We start from the raw sequence: 12766 nt of genomic DNA, 5'->3' as shown, positions 1-12766 counted from the left end.
ACCAAGTTTGAAGTTTCTAGGCCTAAGCGTTCTTTATTTATTAATCGGCAACCGTTTTACTTACAAGGTCAATGTGACTTTGACCCCTTGACCCCAAAATCAATAGGGGTCATCTACTGGTCATGACCAATCACCATACCAAGTTTGAAGTTCCTAGGCCTAAGCGTTCTTTAGTTATCACTCGGAAACCATTTGGTCTACGGACCGACAAATGCAAAGCAATATACCCCTCTTCTTTGACGTGGGGGCATAGTTATTAAAGGAACTCCACTGAGGTTTGTAAGCCTAAAAACATAAAATTTTAATTTTTCACATAGATAAACATGAGCGCTTAAAACAGAAATATAAATAAAATATAACCAAGAAATATACAAGAAATACATTGAAAATCATATGTTTGTGCTATTCTCACTCCAATTTGAGTGAAAAGCGTTTAAACGCTTTTCAATTTTGGGTCCTTTTTCACTATAATAATAATTATTATGGAAAAACAGAGGAAGCTAATGATCTGAAATTTTGCACATACCTTATTAGTATAGATCTACATCAAATGAACTAATAAACTCAAAAAATTAGTTCCAGTCCCGTCATGTCAAAAAACCTCAGTGGAGTCCCTTTAACAGGCAGACTTCAGTTATCTTGCTCTGATATGATGTTTTGCACACACATAACTAACATTATCAAATCTTAAAAGATGTTGTATTGTACAGTGTAAAAATCAGCAATATCAGTATAAATACAACAATTTCAGTAAGAGCTGAACAAAGGAACAACCATAAGAAATTATGTAAAATTAGATTTGTGGAGTAAACATGTAAGACTTTTTTGTTGCAAATAGTTCTCAGACTTTAACAATACGTCCTGTCACGGTAGTCTTTTGAAACGCCATTTTTAGAGTTCGTTTACAACCAGTTGTTGGCTCCTCCATTAGTATCAGTACAGTAGATGGATCTGTTTGATTTTGCAGTGGTGCTGCAAAACCTGCAGAGCTGCTTGAAACTACCCAGAGACTGTCAGCTTTCTCAATACAGCTTGTGAATCTGTATGTCAAGCCTTGTCGTTCAGTAGTAATTGTGAACTTGATAGATTGTTAGAAATACTGTCTGATTGACATCAATTCCAACGGCATTAAAATAATTCATACTACCAGTTCTACCTTCATTTGTTAGCAACTGTTTGGATTTTTATGATCTTCACGATTACTGTCTTTTTCAACGGAAGAAAGACTCAGCAAGCTTTCACCAAGGCAATGGCTTTTTTTGAAAATGTTCGATTTACGAAATGAATCTTGAATAAAAAGAAGTTTGAAGTTTAAATACATTAAAGGTTAGAACACATATTGGTTGTCCTTCGTAAATAAGAAAGCTAAAAGGAACGTTAGCTTGAAAATGTTTGATTTACGAAATGATGTTAAGTTAAACAAAGTTAGAATTCTAAATATGTTAATAACAAGTATATGTTATAACGTATATTAAGTGTCCTTCGTAAAAAAGATAGCTAAGATGAGCGTTAGCAACTACAGCTTTCTTATTAAAAATAACACAAAATATGCGCTCTAACCGTCTTAGTGCTCGTAAATTATATTGTCGTAATATCATATTTAGATTGTGTTTACGTATTGTAAGCGCTTTTAGAAACTTAGTACGGTTTTATGTAGAATTTTACATTAGACCATTAAGGAAAAATGAAAACAATGAATGTGACAGGTTTTCGCCCTGTCTTACACCAATTGTACATGAAAAATAATCTGAATTCTTACCATTTATAGATACACAGGTTTTAGCTTTATTATATTAAATACTTTTAATAACATTGAGAAACCAGTTATATCATAAGTACAGAGTTTTGTCTACAAATTTGTTATTCATATAGTATCAAATGCACTTTTTTAAATCTATAAATGCACAAAAACAATTTCTTTCTAGAATTGTGTAATATATCAGTTAACATTTTAAGAACATACATATTATCAGCAGTTTAGTATCCCTTTCTAAAAACACACTCATACTGATTTTTCAATTCCTTCTCTTCAGAAAATTACTGCAAACGTATATTTATACCCCCAAAAACGAAGTTTGGGGGGTATATAGGAGTCACCCGGTGGTCGGTCGGTCCAGACGTCCGTTGCATTTTCCTTGTCCGGAGCATAACTTGAAAACTAATGGTTGGAATTCAATATAACTACATACAATGGTCTAGCACATTGAGAGGAAGTGCAGTGCACAAGAACCATAACTCTATCTTGACTAATTACAGAGTTATTGCCCTTTGTTACTTTTCCTTGTCCGGGGCATAACTTGAAAACTACTGGTTGGAATTCAAAACAACTTCATACAATTGTCAAACACAATAAGGGGAAGTGCAGTGGTACAAGAACCATAACTCTATCTAAAGTAATTACAGAGTTATTGCCCTTTGTTGCTTTTCCATTGCTTTTTTTTGTCCGTTGCATTTCCTTGTCCGGAGCATAACTTGAAGACTAATGGTTGGAATTCAATATAACTACGTACAATGGTCAAGCACATTGAGAGGAAGTGCAGTGCGTAAGAAACATAACTCTATCTTGACTAATTACAGAGTTATTGCCCTTTGTTACTTTTTCCTTGTCCGTGGCATAACTTGAAAACTACTGGTTGGAATTCAAAACAACTTCATACAATTGTCAAACACAATAAGGGAAAGTGCAGTGCACAAGAACCATAACTCTATCTAAAGTAATTACAGAGTAATTGCCCTTTGTTGCTGTTCAATTGCCTTCTTTTTTTTGTCCAGAGCATAACTTGAAGACTAATGGTTGGAATTCAATATAACTACATACAATGGTCAAGCACAATAAGGGGAAGTGCAGTGCATAAGAACCATAACTCCATCTTGACTGATTACAGAGTTACTGCCCTTTGTTACTTTTCCTTGTCCAGAGCATGACTTGAAAACTACTGTTTGGAATTCAAAACAACTTCATACAATGGTCAAGCACAATAAGGGGAAATGCAGTGCACAAGAACCATAACTCCATCTTGACTAATTACAGAGTTATTGCCCTTTGTTACTTTTCCTTGTCCAGAGCATAACTTGAAAACTACTGTTTGGAATTCAGTACAACTTCATACAGTTGTCAAGGACATTCAAAGGAAGTGCAGTGCACAAGAGCCATAACTCCATTTTGACAAAATACAGAGTTACTGCCCTTTGATACTTTTCCTTGTCCGGAGCATAACTTAAAACGTACTGGTTGGAATTCATAACAACTTCATACAATTGTCAAGCACAATAAGAGGAAGTGCAGTGCACAATAACTATAACTCTATCTTCAGTATTTATATAGTTATTGCCCTTTGTTCTTTTTCTTTGTCTTTCTGGACTTATTACAGAGTAACTCAATTAAACTTCATCAATGGCCAACCACATTGAAAGGAAATGCAACATACATGAACCACAATTATCTTTAATTGCCCACAACCATAACTCTATGTTTCAATTCTTTTACATGGTATTCTGTTACTAGTAACATCCTCATTTCCGAAGCAGACTTGTGGGGGTATTAATCACATTTAGTGATAGTTCTAGTTAATATTGACGTTAATAATTTGCCAAATCAACACAAAATAGTTATTGGTCGACAATTGCTTGGCTCAGTAGCATCGCCATTGGATTAATAACACCAACTTCTATTTATCATTTGGAGATAATACCAGATATAAAAAAAATATATTATATAGCTTATGATACACAAATTTCATAATGGGTAAAGAGTAGTTTACATATTCGTTTAAAATGTCATCGTTACCACAAGTTTTATTATTTTTGAGCCCCTTTACAAATTATTCAATTTATTGCATGGAGATGTCTTTTTTAGGGTGTCTTTACTGACATTGTGTTCAAATTGCAAATCGTAACTGGAAGAATTAGTGTCATAAATGCTGCTTACATTTTTTAGAATTCACACAAATCGTTTAATTGTGCCGAAAACATCTTTTTTTTATACTGCCGTTAAGAATGTTCCAGTATTCTCTAGGACTAGAATTTTTGAGCTTCTTTATCTTTTCTACATTTGACCTTTTGAATTTATTAAAATTCCTATTAAAACACATTTTATACATTTTACTGAAATACTTCAAGTTTTGCTAATTTATATCAGTTTTACGTAATTTATACAAGTACATTGCGCAGTAAAAACAACGCCGTTCCATCCAAAGTCTGTTTTATAGACTATTTCGAGGCGGTCATTTTTGCGTTTGGTGCAGTATGACTAATACTATCTCAGAATGTGTGAATTAGTTATATTTTTCAAAACGATTGGCAATGAAAATGATGATTGACTGAAAATATTTTTGACAGATAACTTTTTCATGATTGTCAAATTGTACACAATCTTGGCAAAATTTCAAGTTATTTGTATTTTTAACTGTTCACTGAACATTTACATTTGCATGGTCATAATGCCACTTTAACTTACGAAATTTTAATTTTGGCGACGTAGGACACCAAAAATGGCAAAAAAGACCTAGTTATTTTTAAAATGAAAATTTTCTACAATTAAGTGTATGGTTAGCTTTATCCAGCCTTCCTAATGACATTTTCAGGCTAGACAAGTGATCTTCAAATATTTTTTCACATTAAGCCAAGTTAAAACACGCTCCAGTCTTTCAAAAGCTGCATTGCTTCTTTTCATAGGTTTCTAAGTAACTGATATAACTGTAAATTGACAGGGATCAAACTTATGTATCTATTATGCTGTTCTTTCCTTGTCTCTTTTCCGGGCGTACCAATTTGCAATAAACCTGATTTGTAGTCAAATGTCGAGACAGATAATGAATCGAATGTATCATCAAGTTATCGCAATGGTTGAATGTCTGTTTACAATATTACAACTTAAGTTGCAACAAAATTAAACAATAACATTGTGCTTGGTGCCCATAAGACATGCATTACTGGTACTGAAATACGTGCTGTAATTATTTTGAAAGTACTGAAACTGATATAGATCTACTAACACAATATGTTCCTATTAAGGGTATACTGGTATGTATTACTGTAACTATAGCATGAGTGAGAAGAAAAGGCTGCCCTCATTCATGTTAAATTTTAGATCAAGGGTAATTGTAATCAATCATTTATTTCAAATACTATTTTAGTCTGTTTGAATTGCTAAATATAAGTTCAAAGCACGCATAAGTAATTTGAACCCGTTCTGTTGTTTTTTTCTAGAATTCGCGTTTGATCTCTGCTTTATTTTGAATTCTTAGTGTAATTGGAACGGTGATCATTCAATATTTAATTATCTTTTTGAAGTAGCTAACATGTTAAGAAAATTGACATATACGGGACATGAAATATATCTTTTAAAAGCGTATTGATTTATAAAGGGAATTCTAGATTGCTTTAAAAGTAATCTTGTGTTAGATGCTTGTGCTAGATTCTGGAACACTTTGTCACTCTTCATTTTTTGAATTCTTTTGTTTAAGTTTACTTAAGGAACAAAATCATGGCATATTGTAAACTATTGTATTTTCATACAATTTCGTGGCTTTCCGGAACCATTGATGTCCAGCTGCAGATTGCAGATAAATCAATATATATATTCAAGGGATTGACGTCGCGTTAAGAACATGCCTGTGTTATATATTGGCGATCAGCTTTTCTTGTGCCGGTGTAAACAGTGAAAAAACCTGTTTGATATGCAAGAATAAAAGAATCTTACACAGTCTGGAATAACAAGCTGGAACGTAACGGTTTACGTCCACGTTTGTAATGTCTGTAGAACAGCATTGATGAACACTAATATATACATAGTAGCGCATGGATTTACAAGTAAAATTACAACTGGAAAATGACGTCAACTGAAACCTCAACCATTCGTATTCATTCATAAAAGATGTGGCATTTTGATTTACAGCTAAATCACGGCAAACTAGCGTTATCCTTATGCCAATTCCTTTTTAAAAGACTGGTTTATTAACACGGGTTTATCTGACACTGATATGAACATTAGAAAAACTTGTCCTGTGTGCAAGAAAATGGCGTTAATCCTGATCTTTGATAAAAGTCAAAAACTCATTGTGTTCATTTTTGTCGATTATGGTAACATTATAATGACCATTAACTTTACATACCCGATTACAAAATTGCTTTTGTTGATGAAGCAAAATGTCTTGGAGTTATATTTAATAAAAAAATATCCTTTATTCCGTATATGAAAAGATAAAAACTACAAATCGCTGGAGGTTAACATTAGTTTTCAAATTTAAAACAAAAATGCATGCAATTCTCAAAATAAAAAAAAAAACAATTTGTTTTTAATTCAAAAAGAACATGAAGATTTTATGAAAATTTAAGCACAAAGGATTGTTGCAAAGTTGTTCGGTCGTGTTTGAAAACCTTTTTACATCTATACTACCTGATAATGCATCTGTATTTACTGCTGAAGTGAAAAGCCTTTGATCTAGCATTGTCATACATTTCACAGTGTATTGTATTAAATTTGTATTTCTTTTTTTTTCAAATTCAATCTCCGTATTATATCCAATCAAAACTCGGAAGTTCGATAATGTAATGATTAAGAAACTCCTTTTGCGATTTTATAATGTTGGAGCCAAAGCCTAAATTAATATTCATATGCAACTCATTTTAAGGTATAAACAATTATATTGTTGGTAGCTGAAAGCAGTTAATTTGGCAGTGATTTGTTGAAAATTTTGTTCCTGACTATTTACCACGGTTTCAAATGAAAAATCTTTTCCGCTTCAAATTTCTCTGCAGTGTTTTAGGACACATCACCTAATTTTGGTTAATTTTGATTAATTTTGGTACTGCAGAAAGCGCAGTAATGCTAGCTAGAAAATTGGCTACATTAAATTAAAGAAATGTTATGTATAGTTTTCATAAAATTGATAGGCGACAATGTGCGATAACAGCTAGTAATATGCCCCAAAAATCTTATTTCAATTAGCCTACATTTCACAGCTGACGGAAATTATTTCTCCAGTAAACAACAGTTTATGACAATGTAATATATGCTCACATTACTAAAGTTGGGTAAGGTAAAAACAAGAGGCCAATCTTCAATATGCGTAACAAAGAACATTATATATCTACATTGGATAATGCCAGACAAGCTTTTGGTGGACGCACAAAAAATCGTTAATTGTTTGGCAACCTAAATGTAATGGTATCTTGAAAAAGAACATTTAGCATATGTAATGATTTATTGTTAGTTCTATAGGAAAAACAAATATGTTTATATAGTTGTCATTATGAATTTAGAACGTGTGAGGTGCTTATCGCCAAAATCGAAGAAAATGGTTAATGTGAAATTTTTGTCATAAAAGAAGCAAAATGAAAACACTATACCGCTAAGAAGCAAATGATAGAATTGATGTTTGGCTAATGAGTAACATTTTGGAAACTATGAAAGGACACCCAAAATGATTCAGAAAAACAACGTTACATAAATATATTATATTTTAGGCATAATGAGCTTTTAACGTTAATATCCACTTTTTTAAAATTATAGAAAAACATAATCTTAAAAGTTACCCACTACTGATAACAAGGACATTTGGTACACTGTAGGAAACTTAATACGAGTATTTAGGTAATATCTTGATGTATTTAGGTAATATCTTGATGCATTTAGGTAATATATTGATGTATTTAGGTAATATCTTGATGTATTTAGGTTATATCTTGATTTATTTAGGTAAATAAATATCTTGTTGTTTTTAGGTAATATCTTGATGTATTTAGGTAATATCTTGATGTATTTAGGTAAATATATATCTTGATGTATTTAGGTAATATCTTGATGTATTTAGGTAATATCTTGATGTGTTTAGGTAATATCTTGATGATAAAATATGTTGGAATTTATTAACGTTTGACATACGATCATGATGAAGTCCAGAATTCATGTCATTAATTTTGCATTTTCGAAAATAGTCATATAAATAATGAGCAAGTATATTTATACCTTGAAATCTTTACTTTAAAGGGCATTTTTTTATAAAACTTATGGATAGTACAATTGTGACGTTTCGAAAATCTTATGGCCGATTCTGGTTGTTACATGGAATGCTCCTATTATTAAACATACCTGTATATCGAATGTAAACATAATAAAGTGTTCCGGTATTATAAGCAGAATATTTACTGCTTGGCAATGATCGATTTTGTTCACCTAACAGTCACAAAAATTGTCCATACAGGTTTTCTGGGAGTATTCTTTTTCAAAAGTAGATATACAGCTTTATATACGTGGAAAAATTTAAGTTGCGTCCTGTAAGACATAATGATCTAAATATTTTTGTAACCCATTTGGCATTCACTACTTTAACAATAACTGTTCATTTTTGGTAAGTGTATTCCTGTTATTTTACTCTTGTTCGATATCCTTAGTCTGGCGAAAAGAGACGAAATGTTGCGACTAAGCATTAAATATTTATACCTCATCAAACACATTGACTCCGTGCTCTCTTCTTTATTTTTAAATTGTGAAGAAATCATTAAGATATGGAAAATATTTCAGATACATGTACCTCGGCAAATTGGGTCGGATGACTCGATCTAGGAACTTTCATTGTGATTTCGTTGTGTCATTCTAAAAGAAAGGCGTATTGCCTCTATATTACGGAACAGGTTTGCCCTAAATAAGAAAACAAGTCGTTGAAATATTAAGCAAATTTTGAGATAGAAATACAGGATTAAAACATGAGTATCATAAAAGCCTCTCCAAATACACATTAACTTTCTACCTATCATGAAGGTGATAACGTGATTTATATATGAGCATTGCGTGTTTCTGCAGAGAAATGACGAATTTGTAAAACCCGGAATAACCACAAACACATGTATAATGAAACAAATGATCAGGAAAGATTATTAAAAAATAAGTTTACAAGGTAAAGGCATTGATTTCTTTATTCCATGATTTTGAAGTAAGGTAAGATTTTGTAAAATATTATCAAAACAAGGAAAAAATAACCATCGGTTTCCATCACCTTAGGAACAACTGGACAATTGATCCGATATTTTTCATTTTCTATCTCAAAACACTGCCAGGTAACACCATTGGCTTTATTTTGGTATTAAAAAGACAATCGTTGTGGCGGGGCTTTTAGCGTGGAATTTACCACCTGGTTTTCTCCAGCTTACGGGCTCTTTACCAAGGGCTATAACCACCATGGTTACAAATTCCCCGTGGCATTATTCAAACATAGATGCTAAAACATTAATATGGTTGAACCAAAGCCTATTTTATGTCAAGCAAGAAACATGCATAAGGTAGTTAAAAACCTTAAACAGAAATAAAGATAAGAGATTGTGATGCGTGCATTTTATCAAACGCGTAACACGCGAAAGAATTACTTTCCGGTTCGTCATTCTAAAATTACTTCTTAAATTAGATGCAAAAGGTAAGCCTATAAAATGTGAGATTTTTAAAAAAAAAAACGCAAAAAATCAAATTTAAGAGAAATTCAATTGATGTACAATAAAAAGAAATTTACTACTTAATTAATCAGTATCGTGTTTCTATGACAGAGATTGCTTCCTGGCTAAGTGCTGACAATTTCCAATATGAAAGTAAATAAATATTTGATGACTTTCGTAATCGTTACATTGGCCTTAAAGTTTAAAGAAGTAAAGTTTCACAGAATAATGTCTGGTTTAGAATAATCTTACATAATACATACATATCTCTTAACATACAATTATATAACTTATATATTTACAAATCAGGGAGAGTATAATTTATTCATTGTTTTCTGGTGTTTGTAATACTATTTGACTATTTGTGGCAACATCAAAATATAGAATTAATATTTTAGAAGTAATCAAATTGTTGTCACCAAACTTTCACCTCTTTTATTCTGATATTCAGTCTTGGTTAAAAATTAGCTGGTTTATTTTATTAGTCGGTAATTACACATATGTGTGCAGAACAAAAACGTATAATTTATTTCTGACTTGGACTCAACATCAATCATCATAACATACCTATACATGTATATTTACTACAGTGTTTTCATCAAGATATTATGCATGAAAGAAAAACAACAACAAAATAACTTTTGTTCAAATCTGTAGTATTTTGGAAGTCATTTTTTTCACACCTGATTCAAACGTGTCGGCGGTGAGTAATTACACACACAAAAAAACGTTCAACATAGTAATATTTCATATTATATATTATTATACATTAAATCAAAATTTTGTACCAGGAAATGTGAAAACGTTTTCATTTATTAACTTGTAACCTCTGATCCCCTTTCAAAATTCCATTTTATTTAGTTCTGCCCATTGTTTTCTCGTTTAGGGCACACGCATTTTTTTTACTTGGGGACCATATGCCGTTTTTCATGGAATGGCACTTACGTGTCACATTGAAGGTTCCATGATAACCGCCATATGAACACATCACAACAACATTCAAAATTCCAAATTGTACCAGTTCATGTTTAATGTTGAATTTTGCTTAAGCCGGTGCTAGTGGGGGCGTGGACGGTAACTTGCACTTTCCAGTACCGTCCATGAACAGGCTCAATCAAATCGAGCCTGCAACATTTTCAATTTTGCCGTGTTGGACTTTCTTTGGGGATTCTGTTTATCTCTATTTTGTTAAAGACAACATATTGTTATGACTTCTGTCGGTTAACACCGAAAACTACTACCATTGCTTCCGCTTTCTCTTTATTTGGCAATCATGACGCAATATCAATATGGCGCCACGCATATCTACTAACTGTTATAAGTACCTTTGAAGCTTACATGAAGTGGTTTTCTCAAATCATCATCACAATTATTATAACACAAACCTATCATGTATCAAAGAGTTTTGTTCTCGATTAAAAATCTTAAATGTATATGAGATTTTTTTATTCTCGATTTAAAATGTTAAAATGATCAAAAGATTTGATTTTTGGTATCTTGCCATCAAAACATTGATACTCCAACACAATGAAAAGAATAATTGAGAAAAGCATTAAAATGTAAACGAACGATATACATTCCATTGTCTATTTTTCACACAAACACTTTGATAGAAAATTGAAACTATAATGGACCTGATTCGAATAATTGTTAAATTATAGATTCGTCTTAAATGTATTTTAGATTACTAGCACATTGATGTCTGCTATAATGCAGAGTTTCAGATCTTAATCGCAATCACGATATAGAGTATTTGAAGTATGATACTGGTTAGTGTTGTTAATAAACATTTTGTTAATGTGTTGCATTAAAATTGAAAGGGTGTTTTAAGAAATGACGTTTTAAACACTTTCTGGATACATTTATAGATTAGATCAACTGACAGCATTTTATATATGATACAATACAAATGTCTTTTTGAAAAAAGAATAACAGACTTTAAAGACGAGTTAACATTATTTGAATTCTTAAAATCTTTGTACGTATAGAGTCATGAAACAAATTATTTGGAAAATTTAAAGTTTGCCCAAAACTGAAACATTGAAAATGCTTTAGGACCGGTTTAGTTGAGCCTGATTATAGGCCGATGTGGTTAATGCTGTTAAAGTCCTATAGCAGCGGCTTTCGTTTGAAAATTTTATTTATTTCAGGATAAGTAAACATCTTCAGATGTGATACATAAATGTTAACTGGTTCTTTTAAAATTTGAGGACATGAGGATCATTTATTTTTTCAAAATACAAGCCTTTGATGAACTTACTGATGTCACAATTTTTATCTCCTTGTGTTTTCGAAAGAAGTTTTACTTTTTTGCTTTTTTGTATAAAAAAAACTTTACATTTTGTAAAAATTAAAATGTTTTCAAGTTACAATTCAAGTAGATAACCCATAAAGTTCTTTCTTTCTTCCGACAGAAATTATCAATAGCACGATACAATTTCTTTAAGTAATGTTTCATGTGAGGAAGATAACAAGCTAGCTAACGGAACGTCGGTGGTATTACTCAAACTGAGGTCTTCCTCCACCATACGCTCCCTTAGCAGCTCAGTAAGAAAGTAAATGATAGTGAAACATTTCACTGATGCGAAGGAGAGTATATTCGCCAGTAAAGCTTTTAAGACCTGAACTGTGTTGTTCCGACGTAAAAAACCCAACTAAAAAAACCTATAGGCCGCAAGTTTTAAAATCCAATTTTAAGCCATAACCTTCAACGCAAGTCGGTTTCAATCGTACTTATTTAGAAAGATAGTTTTCCGTATGACACAATTTAGCGTCTTTTAAAAGTCACAAACTCAAAGATGCCCGACAAAGGATGCCATATATGTGATTCGATGCCAACGGTACGACGGTTATTACTAGTCATCGTCGGATACCCACGATTGATAAACATGTTACATAACATGCAATCAACCGTGGGTAAAATGAATCGATTTGCGTCGATATACAGCAACAGGTGCGTAAAATATCTACCAATGAAATCGCGTTTACACAAATCTAATTCTTCAACAGCGGAGGTAAAAAACAATAAGAAACAAAATGGCAGCGCCCACGGTTAAAAACTGTTGTACGTGTCTTGCTAAAATCAATGGCAAAAACTATCGCTAAATCAGTTCTTCTGCAAGCAGATATCAATCAGAAAGGAAAACATCTCGCTGTAAAAGTAAAATATCTATGCTTTCTTGCTGGAAATCGTTTAATTTTTCGATGTTGACTTGAACTTTTCACGTCGTCTATGGTTGTCTGTAATACCGAACGTCGTACAGAACGAGCGTTTTAATTGGTTTTAATCGCCTCATGAAATCGTGAGGCAGCCAATGAAAAAGCTGCCTTTGACACACCT

The sequence above is a fragment of the Ruditapes philippinarum genome, unplaced genomic scaffold, assembly GCF_026571515.1.
Source record: "Ruditapes philippinarum isolate M1 unplaced genomic scaffold, ASM2657151v2 ctg1413_1_1_1_1, whole genome shotgun sequence".
NCBI lineage: Eukaryota > Metazoa > Mollusca > Bivalvia > Venerida > Veneridae > Ruditapes > Ruditapes philippinarum.
Note: the sequence above shows the minus strand (reverse complement) of the source record.